General features: G+C 38.3%; 1 long non-coding RNA gene across 1 annotated transcript; it reads left to right on the top strand.

Moving 5' to 3' along the window:
* Window positions 1-1,055: 1,055 nt before the first annotated feature.
* Window positions 1,056-5,099, top strand: LOC111825558. The gene is made up of 3 exons (XR_002828749.1): window positions 1,056-1,168; window positions 2,507-2,724; window positions 4,753-5,099. It is a non-coding gene; the product is annotated as an uncharacterized LOC111825558 (long non-coding RNA).
* The last annotated feature ends 462 nt before the right edge of the window (window positions 5,100-5,561 follow it).

Below are 5,561 nucleotides of genomic sequence, written 5' to 3'. Positions count from 1 at the left end.
AAGTAATGTTGCCCCAACTACTTATGATTGTGAATATTTCATTTGGTTGATCTAGTTGTTTGTTGACAAAGCTACTATTGAGTAGCAGTGATGCAGACCAGCCCTTTCTTTGGTGTACAATATTTTTAAATACCAAGGGTTCAAAGCTGAATAAAGGCCATGTACTCCCAATACTCACTGTCCAAAGTAGCATTATGCACAACACTTAACAGTTTCCACCCTACAATTCTAAAATCTAAGCAACAATATGTGTTGTTGCTTTGAAGATTTGGAGTAGAAATTATTGGAGAAGCACATTCACATGCATTTGACTCTTCCACATTGGAGTAATTACCCCAGCATTGTAGCTGGAGTCAAGGGATTTTGAACATAGTAATGAATTGCAGTAAACTTTCCAAGAAATACAGAACCATATGTCTCAGGGACTTGGTTGGAAGCTGAAGCTATAGATAAGGATATGGGAAGGGATTGCTAGTACTTCTAAAGCCAACTGGGGAAGGTTATGAATTGAAATTCATTGCTAATGTGGATGAAGCTGGAATGTATTTTTCCCATGCTATTTATGGTGGAATTTGTCATAGTAGTAAGTAGCAAATTAGATGCTAAACGTTATAATTTTCTTTCTAATGATTAAAGAACAGAATGTCCACATTCTTAGAATTTTCATACCAGAAGTTCAAATTTATGTACAGTATATAATATCTGAATGGCTATACTGAGAAACTCTTAGAATCTTAGGCAAGATCAGAAAAAGGTCAAAATATGAGACTGAATGTATTAAGAATTGAAACACAGTTCAGTATTTTCCCTTTATCCTTGGTTTTGCTTTCAACTGTTTCAGTTACTTATGGTCAATGATTGTCTGAAAATATTAAATGGAAAATGCCAGAAAAAATGTATAAGTTTTAAATTGCTAGCTGTTCTGAGTAGTGTAATGAAATCTTGTGCCATTCCATTCAAGGTGTGAATCGTCCCTTTGTTTAGTGTCTCCACCCTGTGTATGTTCCCTGCCCATTCGTCACTTAGTAGTCATTTAGGTTATCAGACAACTGTTAGGTATCGCTTGTGTTCAAGTAACCCTTATTTTACTTAATAATGTTTTATCCACCTTACTTCATCTCATCACATTGGCATTTTATCATCTCACATTATCCCAAGAAGACCAAGGGTGAGTACATACAAAAAGATATTTGAGAGATAGAGAGGCCACATTCACATATGTTTTATTACAGTATATTGTTTAATTGTTTTATTTTATTGTTATCATTGCTAATCTATTATTATTTTTTTAAATATATTTTATTGATTTTTTACAGAGAGGAAGGGAGAGAGATAGAGAGTTAGAAACATCGGTGAGAGAGAAACACCGATCAGCTGCCTCCTGCAGCTGTGCCCTCAACCCAGGTACATGCCCTTGACCGGAATCGAACCTGGGACCCCTCAGTCCGCAGGCCAACGCTCTATCCACTGAGCCAAACCGGTTTCGGCAGCTAATCTATTATTATGCCTACTTTCTTTTTTATTTTAAATTTTTATTCATTGATTTTAGAGAGCGAAAGGGAAAGAGAAAGAGAGGGAGGGAGAGAGAAAGAGAAGCATCGATTTGTTGTTTCACTTGTCCTGGCTGGGGATGGAACCCGAAACATTGGCATATCAGGATGATGCTCTAACCAACTGAGCTACCCAGCCAGGGCTTTCTTACTGTGCCTAATTTATAAATTAAACTTTATCATGAGTATGGACACATAAAAAAAATAGTATGTATAAGGTGTGTTACTATCCTTGGTTTCAGGCATCCTCTGGGGGTCTTGGAGCATAAACCCCATGGATAAGAGGGGACTACAGTAGATGAAAGTAGCCTGCTGTAGAAGTTCCATTTTTATGAGATCTTTTCTTTTTCCTGGGGAGATAAAAAAAATCCAGGCAAGGAACCAAATGTAAATTTAAAAAGCAGTAAGTTAATTATATCCATTTATTATCTGTAGAAAGGCTGGGATGTGTTGATGGAAGCCCAGAGATTCAAACTGAGACTAGAAAAAAAGGGAACCAAAAGTAAAGGTTCATAGCAACTTATTCAATAATATCTAAGAAAAAGAGATATTGTATTTAAGTCACCTGGGGTGTACACTCATTGAATAAGGAGGGCTCATCAAGCTTTTCTTGTTGCTTTTAGACAACTTTTAGGACATCAAGAAAAAATAGAGAAAGTAGACATTTATAATCAGTTAAATTTAAGTGAAACAGATTATTTGAGATCTGCCAGGTAGGCTTGAGCCCATCCGTGGGAAGGCTTTAAGAGCAGAACCGAGGTTTCTGGAGGAAGTACTAGTAAAGCATTCCACCTGTGGACGGAAGCATCAGCCTGTAGCTGAGACTTCCAACCCGCCTTTCCTGAAAGACTACTACCCTATGGATTTCAGACTTGCCTATTCAGCTCCCACATCACATAAGCCCTTTCCTTGCAAAATCCCTTAGTGTCTCTCTCCCATGGGTTCTGTTTTGTCAGGTTCAGCGCTAACATACTCTCACAAAACCCTTCTCAAGCAACTACCAGAGAATATGCTTCAGCAAAAACAAAGAAGAGGAAGACTAGGATCAAGCAACCTGTAAATTCAATTTAAAAGAGAGATGAAGGCAGTCCCAGGATGATAGTGATGAAAATTTCCAGGGACCATGTTGGATAGGACGTCTAACATCCATAAGGGAAACACAAACATTCATAAGGTAAAAATTACTCATATGGATCAGGTTGGAAGCTTGAAAGGAAGACAAAAGCCAGACAGATTTCAAAACAATCTTATAAGCAGGAGTTCTTAGTGACCAATACAAAAGCATACAAGTTGCCTGGCCATCCATTTGCACAAACACATAAGTTTGTAGTTCACTGTGAGCCCAGGAAGTAGGGACACCAAGAACACTTTCCAGGGCCCTAGATGTGCCATAATTATACCTTTTCCTGAGATTATCATGAGCTTTATATTCTGTGTTTGCAAAAAGAATCCAATCTCCATTACAAAGGACATGGTTAAAATAAAAATTCTGAGCAATGAATTCTTTGCTATGATTTGGTATATTAGAGAAAATGAAGATTTCTGAATAAGGTTGAAGAAATGATCTGGGCCAGATACCAGAAATGATTTCTTGGAGGCCAAGGAGAATTAAAGCTTGTGTAGATAGAAAAAAGCTTTTAGTAGATGGGAAGAAACTCAGCAGTACTAAAGTTCTGTTGTGGGAAATAAAACTCCAGTGCTAGAGGAACAACTTTGATATCTCAGCTACCAGAACCTATAAAGTCAAATCATATTATTTAGATATCAACATCATGGGTTTTGCTTAACGGAGTCAGAGACTAAATATAAACCAACTTTAGGAATCAATTGGGTTGTTAGGAGAAGGAATGCCTTGTGAAGTTTTGTGGAGTCCAGAAACCAACATGAAATGGAATTCTGAGAAGTGATTTCTATCAGCCTCAGGTAGATACATGAAGTGTCATTCAGGCATGTCGTAGATCCTGAAGTGGATGGACAGGTTATAAATAGTAACTATCGTTCTCTAGAGTCAATTGAGAAGTCACTTCAAGGGCTTCCAAGTAGCTTCAACACTACCTTCTTCCACATCAGCATCTGAGGATAGGGAAAGTTGGAGATACAGTGCCTTCATCTTTAGTGAGTGTATCTTAAGATAATGGAACACATGCATTTATATGTGCATATTAGGAAAAATGTCATAGTATCATAAACTGGGCAGACTGAAACATGAGCCATCCTGGTAACTTAGCAACATGTATAACCAAGAAATGATGAGAAACTGATAGTGTAAAGAGCAGGGCATGAGGATACCAACCAGTCTTGAGCAGCTAGCTTCTGGGGGAGTAGCCAGAAAGTCAAACACCCAAAAGCCAAAGGTCATGGCGGCCACAAGGCTGAGTAACTAGGGTCCCCATCAGTCAGGCGGAGAACAACAACAGGAATCCACATCTGATGCTGATTATCACTTCCTCACAGCAAACCTCTTGCCAGGAGCCAGGGTCCACAGGAAAGAGACTTGATGCTAGTCAAACTGGGAGTGGGAGTCAGCCAAGTGAGCTCCAGCCCAGAGAGAATCTCAAGTCCAACAAAGAAAGCAGAGTAAATTCATGATTGTATTAATACAGTGGAAAATGAGGGGGGAAAACCTGCAACAGAATGTTCTTACGCTCCAATCCAAGCGTTTTCTACACTGATGCCAATTATAAAGCAGGAAGAATAGTTCTAGGCTCTATTGATAGGTGGTGCGAACAAAACCGCTCTCATCTCCTGACCTGACCAGGCTCTGCTAGATAACTGGGGTCAGCCGGGTCCAGCAGGAGGACATTCTTGTCTCCAGTTGGGAGAAACTGAGGACAACAAAAATGGGGAAAATGAGATCATTAGGGACAACAGGTACACCCCTGTAGCTAAATGAAAAGAAATGACACTTGAGTCTTATTTCAAAGCTGTTCTATAAGCTGAGATTCCAAGGAACCCTTGTCAGTGACAAATTGTTTTTAATGAACAGGGTTATAGGACTTCTATGCTATATATTTCTAAAAACTGTGCTCCTGAGCTGGCCAATGAAAGAAACATCTGCACTGTGTTCGGGCAGATACTCGTTCAGAGCGGTAACAGGAATTATGTTTTGATCTCAGTAATAGTTTATGAAGCTGACTGGAGAGTCATGGAAAGAATGATCAAAGCAAGGACAAAAATAATGTATACTTTCTTTTTCTCATAGAGCATGAAAAATCTTTTCTACCCACCTTTCATTATCCTTTGAAACAAGTTGTAGGAGAATAAAAGCAGATGTCTGGAGAAGTCATCAAGAAAAACCACAAATCAAAAAGAGATTTCAAGCAGAAATGTTTTTAATGAACTGGCTGAAGGTTTTGTGTGTTGTTCCCCCGTTCCATCCCAATTGATCCGAGTGTTAGTGGGAGGATGTTCTATCAATCAGTACTTTTCCAGATCTAAATGTGCTGTCCTTCTACTAGTACTTTCTTTGAGAAGAGAAGACTTTCTTCTGCAATCCAGGCCTATTGCTTTCCTTTTAGTCCACAGTGCAGCAACCTGGAACTGGAAAACTTGGAATAAATCCTTAGCCATCCTTCTGTTACATTTGTAAGGAAAAAATATGGAGTTGTCTCACAAAACATTAACTCCTTGGCTGCTCTTTCCTTTCCTTTTCTTTTTTTCTTCCTTTCTTTCTTTCTTTCTTTCTTTCTTTCTTTCTTTCTTTCTTTCTTTCTTTCGTTCTCTCTCTCTCTCTCTCTCTCTCTCTCTCTCTCTTTCTTGGAGTAATAATATTTAACAATGAAATTGAAAAGATCTTTTGGTAGTTTTGATACTTTTTTTAAATTTCTTCTTAGAAGAATAGGTTTGTTTCTTTTAATCTAGTTAGGGCTTTCAGATAAATAGACATATTATTTCTGGATAAATAGATCTCCACCCAAAAAAGCCAAGTAATTTCTACAACTTTCAATTCTTAATATGAGTGACCCTGATTCTAAGTCAGCCAATGGTTTTAGTGTTAGAAGGGACCAGCAG

Source organism: Myotis lucifugus, unplaced genomic scaffold, assembly GCF_000147115.1.
Source record: "Myotis lucifugus unplaced genomic scaffold, Myoluc2.0 scaffold_32, whole genome shotgun sequence".
Taxonomy (NCBI): Eukaryota; Metazoa; Chordata; class Mammalia; order Chiroptera; family Vespertilionidae; genus Myotis; species Myotis lucifugus.
Note: the sequence above shows the minus strand (reverse complement) of the source record. Positions and strands in the feature narration are given on the sequence as shown.